This window comes from Panthera leo, chromosome B3 (genome assembly GCF_018350215.1).
Source record: "Panthera leo isolate Ple1 chromosome B3, P.leo_Ple1_pat1.1, whole genome shotgun sequence".
Lineage (NCBI taxonomy): Eukaryota > Metazoa > Chordata > Mammalia > Carnivora > Felidae > Panthera > Panthera leo.
Genome location: NC_056684.1, coordinates 23,627,003 through 23,636,743, shown reverse-complemented (window position 1 = coordinate 23,636,743; position 9,741 = coordinate 23,627,003). Strand labels below are relative to the sequence as shown.

At 38.8% G+C, this 9,741-nt stretch overlaps 1 pseudogene; it reads right to left on the bottom strand.

Annotated features, from left to right (window-relative positions):
• Positions 1 to 775: 775 nt before the first annotated feature.
• On the bottom strand, positions 776 to 1,875 carry LOC122221147 (annotated as a pseudogene).
• Between the last annotated feature and the right edge of the window lie 7,866 nt (positions 1,876 to 9,741).

The window sequence follows — 9,741 nt, the reverse complement described above, 5'->3', positions numbered from 1 at the left end:
TATTAGAACAATGAGGAGGAAACCTCCCATGGGAGTGTTAGGATCAGTAGCTGTGTTAGTCACTGAAGTCTCTGTCCTGTTCCCAAGACAGACAACTTTGTATAAGGATGGGAAAAAGGAGAAGGCATCAAGTTTTTCGGTCTTTTCTTTTTTTTTTTTTTTGTAGAAAAATCTTTATTTTAAGAAAAATTTAGGTAACAACAACAACAAAAAATTTAACAAGTTTCACTTGCAAAATACGCCCAAGAGAAAATCACAGTACAAAGAAAGTTTTAAGTCAAGACTCACCAATTCCTACAATATTCGTAATGTGTCTTAAGTTTCAAAACTAACTTATTTTTTTAAAAAAAAGCTTAAACTCAACCTGAAAGATTTTAAATGAAAATAAACTAGAATTAACAAACATGAGAAATATTTCTCTTTGAATTAGGTATCTAGCACCTTGAGTTTTCCAAAAAAGTACATCTCCCCATGTGTTCACAGTGATGTGGTATAAAAGATCCATTTAATGAACTACTTTAACTTGGATAATATCATTCTGATATGCACTACCAAAATGTTAATTCAGAAAAGCTGATAGTTTTAATTTCTCAATATCACATGATAGAAGAAAGTTTGCATGAGAAAACACTGAAGAGGTAACTTTTAAATACAGATTTCACAAACTCCTGGTGTAACATGGGTCCTATAGCTTCCTCTAGAGTAATAATTGCTTTTCACTGCTTGTTGCTGCCTGTGAAAATTTGATTGTGATAACCCAAATGCTCCTACAAAACTAGTCATATCCATCTATGCTGTTCTGGCCTCCATAGCTAGCCCTGTAACAGCCACTCACAGACTGGCTCTTGAGGCCTCTGGGAGTGGACTGGGCTGACACCCCTATGCATTTCATCATCTGGCTGCTATACACCCCATTGCTGGACCCAGTTGTGGAATTCAGGAAAAGTTCTATTATCTGTGTTGCATGTTGGCCCAGTCTTTGGACATAGCTGCCACAGCTTCTTCATGAGTGGCAAACTCAACATTGGCTTTGCCCATCACTCTTCCATCAGGGTTCGTCTCAATATGGACTCTCACAGGGTTAAGTTGGAGAGAAGAATTTGTAAATGTTGTTCTCTGTGGCTTTGTATGGCAGCTTTCTCATGCGGACAGTGTCCGTGGCACTCTGGACAGTGAACTCGCCATCTCCGGTTCTGTGGCCATACATGCCCAAGAGACAATAACTGAGGTCTCTCCCAAGCAGATCATTGGTGAAATTGCAGCCATCACTGAGGTCTCTGCACTCCTCATAGCCTGCACTGTAAGCACCAGACCTCAACCTCTCCAGGCCTGCTTGCTTGACAGTGCCAATATACCTCCTGGTTGTGCTGGGGAGGTCATAGGGCCCCCGCTGCTGTACAGACATGAACTAAAGAGGGGGATCCGAGTATGACCTAACTTCTTCCTGATGGCTCTTGAACACTTCAATATACCTGTGCCCTATTCTGTCCTTGTGCTTCCCTAGGGCCTTTTCAGCTAACTCTTGTGAGGCAAACTACACAAAGGCTTTCCCTGTAGTCTTGCCTTCGGAGTCCACAAGCAATGTGATTCCATTTGGCACAATTTTTAACCCTGAGGAAAACTGAACAATTTATTCCATGGTGCATCCAAATGGGAGTCCTCAAAGCTGAACAAAGCCATTGATGGCTGTGTCGGCACTGTTTGGACCACTGTGCTTCAACACCCAATCCATTTCGGTTCTGTGGGACTTAAACACCTCAATGTACCAGTGTCCCATGCTTTCCCTATCTTTTTTAAGGGCAATTTTTACATCATCTTCTGATTCAAGTTCAACAAAACCTCATCATTCTGCCTACCTTCTCTGGTGTAGATAAAATGAATGCCTGTTTCAAGGATTTGTCAATGGGATATAAGTAGTAAGGAAATTTCATTTTTTTCCTTTTGCCTTTGTTTCCCACATCAGTTCACAACCCTCTCAGGAGCTTTCCCGGTATAATCTGAAACTGAAATAGGCAGAAGGCAGGGAGAGACTGAAGTACAATGCAGGCCACGTCAGGTTGGCAGCTGGTAATTTTAATTAATAATAATAATAAACAATAATATAATAATCACACCCACTCACCAAATCTTAAAAAGATTACAAAGAGCCCTAACTGGGCTTAGTCACTTAAATTTTTTTTTTTTAATGTTTATTTATTTTTGAGAGAGACAGAGACAGAATGCAAGTGGGTTAGGGGCAGAGAGAGAGGGAGACACAGAAGCAGAAGCAGGCTCCAGGGTCTGAGCTGTCAGCACAGAGCCTGATGTGGGCTTGAATTCATGAGCTGTGAGATCATGACCTGAGCTGAAGTCGGACGCTAAACTGAGCCACCCAGGTGCCCTATGGGCTTAGTCACTTTTAAGGTGAAGGTGTTTTCAACATCATATCACCAACTCAAGGCTCATGTTCTTGGAGCAGCCTCTGGAGCAGAAAAGGCAAGCGGAACCCACATTCTGAGGTCAGGGGGAGAGGAATGGGAAGGAGCCTCCAAGTTCCTGGGTCCAGTTCATGGTCAATCAGTGGTCATGTCTTTTTTGATCACATTCCCCAACATTCCACCCATCGTGACTGGTTCTTACAATATTATGTGCCCCTCTTTTCTGCAATGGGCTATGAGTGGTCAGCAAGGTGTTTTATTAGTGTGGAAGTGGCTATCTGGCTGCATTGGAGGCACATGTCATGGCAATAGTAGTCATATGTAAAAGAAAATACTGATTAAGGGAATAATTTTTTAAATTAGTGAGAACTTTTTCTACTAAGATCCAAGGATCCAAACATTAATTTATTAAATCTCCTAGGCTGGGGGTCGAATCACTCAGGGCGTTTACTTGTGTCCTCATGCGATTTAATAAAGATAATACATAAGGAGACTCATCAGTTATGAACACATAGTATTCTGTTTGGATAACAGTACAGGTGACTTCTTGTGAGGCACTAATAATGTCTAAAGCCATCCTATTTTGGAGGACAGTTTTTCTCAGTAGAGTAACTTCAGTGTTTAGTAGGGATGGGCTTTGTTGGTTACCATTCAGGGCTTGCTGAGTGAATTTAGTAAGGGCTTCTTTGTGTGCTATAGCATCCTCTAGGCCTATGGAGGGAACAAAGCAGTGACCAAATGATTATATCAAGGAAAAGCAATGTCTACTTGGCCTCGAGGAAAGGGAGGTTGGCAGCTTTAGGAACTTTACTTGGTTGTACATATTGTGCATGTACAACATGCACGTTGGCCAGGGAAGGAAGCATTACTAGGCATGAGAAGATGAGATGGGGATAGGATAGGCCATACCAGGACCCCCAATTTCTCCTCTTTCTCAAAGTGGATATTCCATATCATGCATAGTGCATTTCAACAAGTCCAGATTGCAGCAGGACAATGGGAACTCAGTGCAGATTGAGTAGATCCCCCTCACACAAGGGTGTAAAGTAACCTACCAACTTGGCAAGATGTCCCATTGCAAATTCCAGTAAATAATGCCTTTCCCTGGTGTTATGGGGCTTGGAGTTTTCAGAAACATAGCACATGGATTCATGGTGAGAGTCAGGGCAATGGCTATTTCCCATGACTTCTGCACCTTTTCATGGTTGGTTGCCTTGGCAGGGGTCCTCAGTCTGCATATGGGTCAACAGGCCCTAATGGCTGATTATTTAAATGTATTAAAAGCTGGGACAGTACTTTCCTCCAGCTGGCCAAAGTGGTTTTACCTGTTAACAATTTAATTTGCTGTTTTAACATTTTATTTATTTATTTATTTATTTATTTATTTATACACATTAAAAAAATGTTTATTTGTGAGAGAGAGACAGAGCATTAGTGGGGGAGGGGCAAAGAGAGGGTGACACAGAATCTGAAGCAGGCTCCAGGCTGTGAGTTGTCAGCACAGAGCTTGACACAGGGCTTGAACTCACAAGCCATGAGATCATGACCTGAGCTGACGTTGAATGCTTAACCGACTGAGCCACCCAGGTGCCCCATTTTTTTCTTTTTATTAACCTTGTCACTTGTAGGTTATAGGGGAGATGAATCCTCTATTTAATGTCATGCTTTTTTTTTTGCCCAGTATTACATATACTAACCTTTGAAATATGACTCTGATTACTATCTATGCCATGAGGGTATCCAAACATAGTACTTAATTTCTCCAATCCCCTAATTGTGGCAGCCTGGTTTACATAACAGTAAGGTAAAGCTTGGGTTAGGCCAGATGTAGTGTCCACACAGATTAGAGCATATTTAGAACCCTCACTCAGGGACAGGAAGCCAATATAATCAATTTACTAATTCCTTACTGGTCAGGAGCTCTGGCAAATGCCCCAGATTCTTTTATTTATTTATTTATTTATTTATTTATTTATTTATTTATATTTATTTTTTTCTATGTCTAACTTTTATATTTTAATTTAATTTAATGTAATTTAATTTAATTTATTTATTTTAGTTTACTTCCAAGTTAGTTAGCATATAGCATAACAGTGATTTCAGGTGTAGATTCCTTAGTGCCCCTTACCCATGTAGCCCATCCCTCCTCCCACAACCCCTCTAGTTACCCTCTGTCTGTTCTCCATATTTTAAGAGACTCTTATGTTTCGTCCCCCTCCCTGTTTTTATATTATTTTTGCTTCCCTTCCCTTTTGTTCAGCTGTTCTGTGTATTAAAGTCCTCATATGAGTGAAGTCATATGATATTTATCTTTCTTTGAATAATTTCACTTAGCATAATACCCTCTAGCTCCATCCACATAGTTGCAAATGGCAAGATTTAATTCTTTTTGATTGCTGGGTAATACTCCATTGTATATATATACATACATATATATATATATATATATATATATATATATATATATATCACATTTTCTTTATCCATTCATCCATTGATTGACATTTGGCTCTTTCCATACTTTGGCTATTGTTGATAGTGCTGCTATTAACATTGGGGTGCATGTGTCCCTTTGAACCACCACACCTGTATCCCATGGATAAATACCTAGTAGTGCAATTGCTGGGTCATAGGGTAATTCGATTTTTAAGTTTTTGAGGAACCTTCATACTGTTTTCCAGAGTGGCTGCACCAGCTTGCATTGCCACCAACAATGCAAAAGGGATCCTCTTTTTCCGCATCCTCACCAGCATCTGTTGTTGCCTGAGTTGTTTATGTTAGCCATTCTGACAGGTGTGAGGTGGTATATCCCTGTGGTTTTTAATTTGTATTTCCCTGATGATGAGTGATGTTGAGCATTTTTTTCATGTGTCGTTTGGCCATCTGGATGTCTTCTTTGGAGAAGTGTCTATTCATGTCTTTTGACCACTTTTTCACTGGATTCTTTGTTGTTTGGGTGTGGAGTTTGGTAAGTTCTTTATAGATTTTGGATACTAACCCTTTATCTCATATGTTGTTTGCAAATATCTTCTCCCATTCTGTTGGTTGCCTTTTAGTTTTGCTGATTGTTTCCTTCACTGTGCAGAAGATTTTTATTTTGTTGAAGTCCCCATAGTTCATTTTTGCTTTTGTTTCCCTTGCCTCTGGAGAGGTGTTGAGTAAGAAGTTGCTGCAGTCGAGGTCAAAGATATCTTTTCCTGCTTTCTCCTCAAGGATTTTGATGGCTTCCTGTCTTATATTAGGTCTTTCATCCATTTTGAGTTTATTTTTGTGTATGGTGTAAGAAAGTGGTCCAGGTTCATTCTTCTGCATTTTGCTGTCCAGTTTTCCCAGCACCACTTGCTGAAGAGACTGTTTTTATTCCATTGGATATTCTTTCCTGCTTTGTCAAAGATTAGTTCGCCAGATGTTTGTGGATACATTTCTGGGATCTCTATTCTGTTCCATTTAATTAAGTGTCTGTTTTTGTGCCAGAATGGCCCCAGATTCTTTTGGCAGTTGCTTTGGGTGTTGTTTAGAATAACTGCACTAGCCAAATTACTGAAACTTAAGGGATATCTGACATCCTTGGAAATATGCCATCTCACCAGGGCACTTAGATGGTCATTCCTTCTCTGCACCCATCTGCTGTATCTACTGAAGTGTCAATGGCTAAAATTTATATCCAAGCCTAAGGTATCAGCTTCCCGATTGCTACATGGTGTCAGTGACTCATGAGCTGGAACATGGAAAACAGTGAGGGCTTCTTTAGGTAGGTTCTTACAGATGGGCCCAAATGTCTCTCTACATATCTTGACCCCACATGGGCTTATTCGTAATCATCCATTTCTTGGCTTTCTATTGTCTGATCCTTAGGATTAATCCCTTTGGAACAGCCTGGTTGTCAATGCAAAGGGTTAACTGCAAGGGCTCATGAGTAATTACCAGCCAGACTGCTTCTGAGATCAGCTCATTCGTTTCTGCATTGACTGTTATGTGAGAGGCCCTACCTGGTGGAGTGCTGTGTACAATGCTAGGATCTGTTGCTATATGGAAGTAGATCAGATTTTGGCCTCATTCCAGAACTAGGGCTAAAACCCTAAGGGCATTCTTCCCTTCTTTTGTTTCTGCTGTAGTGGTACCCATAATTTTTGGAGTCAAAGACATATTTAACTCAAATGCTAGCCATACTTGGGATATGTCCAGAACTTTAATCTGATTCACTAGTATTTTTGCCTTATCAAAAATAGTTCACTGCTTTGATCCCCAGTCTCACATATGCCCTTGTTGGGAAGCAAGAATTCCTGTCCTCTCAAAGGTCCTTCTATCTGGACTCAGAATCAAGTTGATATGAGACAGATTAACTGGAGAAAATTGAATTTAATAGGTGTATGTACATATGGGCAATCCACACAGACATGGAAATTCCAAACACAGACAAAACGATGTATACATGTCATTCTCAACTAAGAATAAAGGGGTAGAGGTCTGGGATTTCAGAGGAAAGAATGCACTTCACAGCGTGATAAGAGAGTAGATGTTTGGTAATGAGATATTTGCTCTACTATACAGATGGGTCAATCAGATAAAATTTATCTCTGTTAATAACCCTATTCTTGGAAAGACCCTCAAGTTAGATTTTTCTCTGTGATTAAAGAAGAGATGGAAGTTTCTCACAGGCTCTCAAGTACCTTTAGCTCAAAATAATCCACATGTCTAAGTGGCATATTCTGGGGGTAGTAGTCCTGTCCTGAACCCTTCAGTTTCTCCATTCGAAACTTCATTGGAAATTTCACATACTAAAAGTTGAACTGATAGATTGTTTCATCTCATTGATCTGGTTGTAGTCCTGACAATAGTTCAGTTTAGTGAAACTCATTTCAGGAGGAAGTGATGTAGGTATACTTTCAAAGTTAGGCCTATGGTTCAAGTAATTAGGGATTACATAAGGGGCCTTTCTACTGAAACAAAAGAAAATCAATGGCTAATGATTGGGTCAAATAATAGCCAGTTTCTTAGTTCTGAGTGCTGCTAGTTACAAAGACTTCTAGCTGTCAGACTTGAAGCATTTTCAGAGAGTGATGGTAGTTAATAGCAATCTGACAGATCTTCCTTGTTTATAGCTCAAATGTCTCTGGTGGTTTTTTGAGGGGCCTGTGTCTCCCTCACTCTCTGCTGCTCCCCTGCTCAAGGTCTATGTCTGTCTCTCTCTCTTTCTTTCAAAAATAAACATAAAAACTATAATATCTATAAAGATGTTACTGAAACATATTTCTCTCTATAATCACCCTCTCTTTTTACCAAAGATAGCCAACTTAACACTAATTTGCAAAATAAGTCTGGTTAAAAACAAACAAACAAAAAAAGTGGACTGATTATTTACATAGGCATAGAAAGAATAGAGATTTACCCAAGGGATACAGGAGTGCTTATGCATAGGACACTTGTACCCCAATGTTTATAGCAGCACTTTCAACAATAGCCAAATTATGGAAAGAGCCTAAATGTCCATCAACTGATGAATAGATAAAGAAATTGTGGTTTATATACACAATGGAATACTACATGGCAATGAGAAAGAATGAAATATGGCCTTTTGTAGCAATGTGGATGGAACTGGAGAGTGTTATGCTAAGTGAAATAAGTCATACAGAGAAAGACAGATACCATATGTTTTCACTCTTATGTGGATCCTGAGAAACTTAACAAAAGTCCATGGGGGAGGGGAAGAGAAAAAAGGTTAGCGAGTGAGGGATCCAAAACATAAGAGACTCTTAAAAACTGAGAACAAACTGAGGGTTGATGGGGGGTGGGAGGGAGGGGAGGGTGGGTGATGGGTATTGAGAAGGGCACCTGTTAGGATGAGCCCTGGGTGTTGTATGGAAACTAATTTGACAATAAATTTCATATTTAAAAAAAAAGAATAGAGATCGACTATATAGACTGTTTAAAACATTGCTGTATCTTTTCATGAGGAATCTCTAGATTGAATTTTTAATAACTTCTTGAGGCCAGAGCCAAGCCCAATATTTGCCATCAGACTTTGCCTGAAATACCTATAGATTTGAGTGAATTCTCTTCTCAGGACCCCCCAAAATACCCTGAGATTCCTGCATCCTCCATGAAGCAACCTTCTTTACCCACATGGTAAAACTGCTTGAAACTCTGCAAAGTATCAAGCTGATATTTCCAAGGTGGCTTTATTTGCCCCATAAAATCAACCTTAGTTCCTTAAAACTGTCTGGTTATATCTGAACCTATGCAAGTCTTTCTCAGATATGACATTCCAGTTTTGGTAATATAACCAATATTTCCAATGTATACTGTTATGAGGAAGACATATTCTTATTGAACTTACGTAATAAAATATATTTCCATAAAATATAAGAACACTCACTGAAATTTTCTGAATTCTGGAGAGTTGAGGTAAGGAGAAAAGATAAATGTTTCAATTTGTTTATGAAGGTATACTTTGTTCAAATTTCTGTAAGTCAGTTAGCTTAAGAGAAAAAGTTTTCTTACATTTGGAAAAAATAAAATATTTAAGAAAAGTCATCAATCTTTCACACAACCCAACCAACAAACAAAAAGTATATCTCCATTCAGTCCCCTGTTATTAATACTTGTTCTGCTTGAATCCAGTTTTTCCAATAGTTCTGGGAATTTTTATGATCTTAAGATTATCAGAAGCCTGTACTCAAGAGTTTTTTCCATGAGTCCCATTGAAGATGAAGCACATTTACAAGAAAATTTTATAGAGGCATCTGAGTAAAAACACTGTAAATGATAAAAGCATCTATAAATGATAAAAGACTTAAAAATGGCCATGGTTAAAGATCTGATTAGAGTTCATTACAATGCAAATGACAAATAAATTTTGTTATTTTTGTGACATGCAACATTTCAAGGTAATTACATAATGAAACATCAGATTTCTAGGAATTTCACATAATTTTAGAATACTTATTTTAATAACATATCTACATAAATATCATCTAAGAAGGTTTAATACCACATCTTTGACAATGTTTTTATGTAAGTTTTAAAAACATTCTTAATGCTTATTTGTTTCTGAGAGAGGGAGAGAGAGAGAGTATGAGAAGGGAGGCATAGAGACAGGGAGGTGCAGAACTTGAAGCAGACTCCAGGTTCTGAGCTGTCGGCATAGATCCTAATGTGGTGCAGGAACCCACAAACCTGAGATCATGACCTGAGCCAAAGTCAGACGCTCAACTGATTGAGCTACCCAGGCACCCATGTTTTCATGTAGCTTAATATGCCAAATAAACTTATTAGTTTAATTTATCACACAGACAAAATGGTTTTTTTTTTTTAATATTCCAGG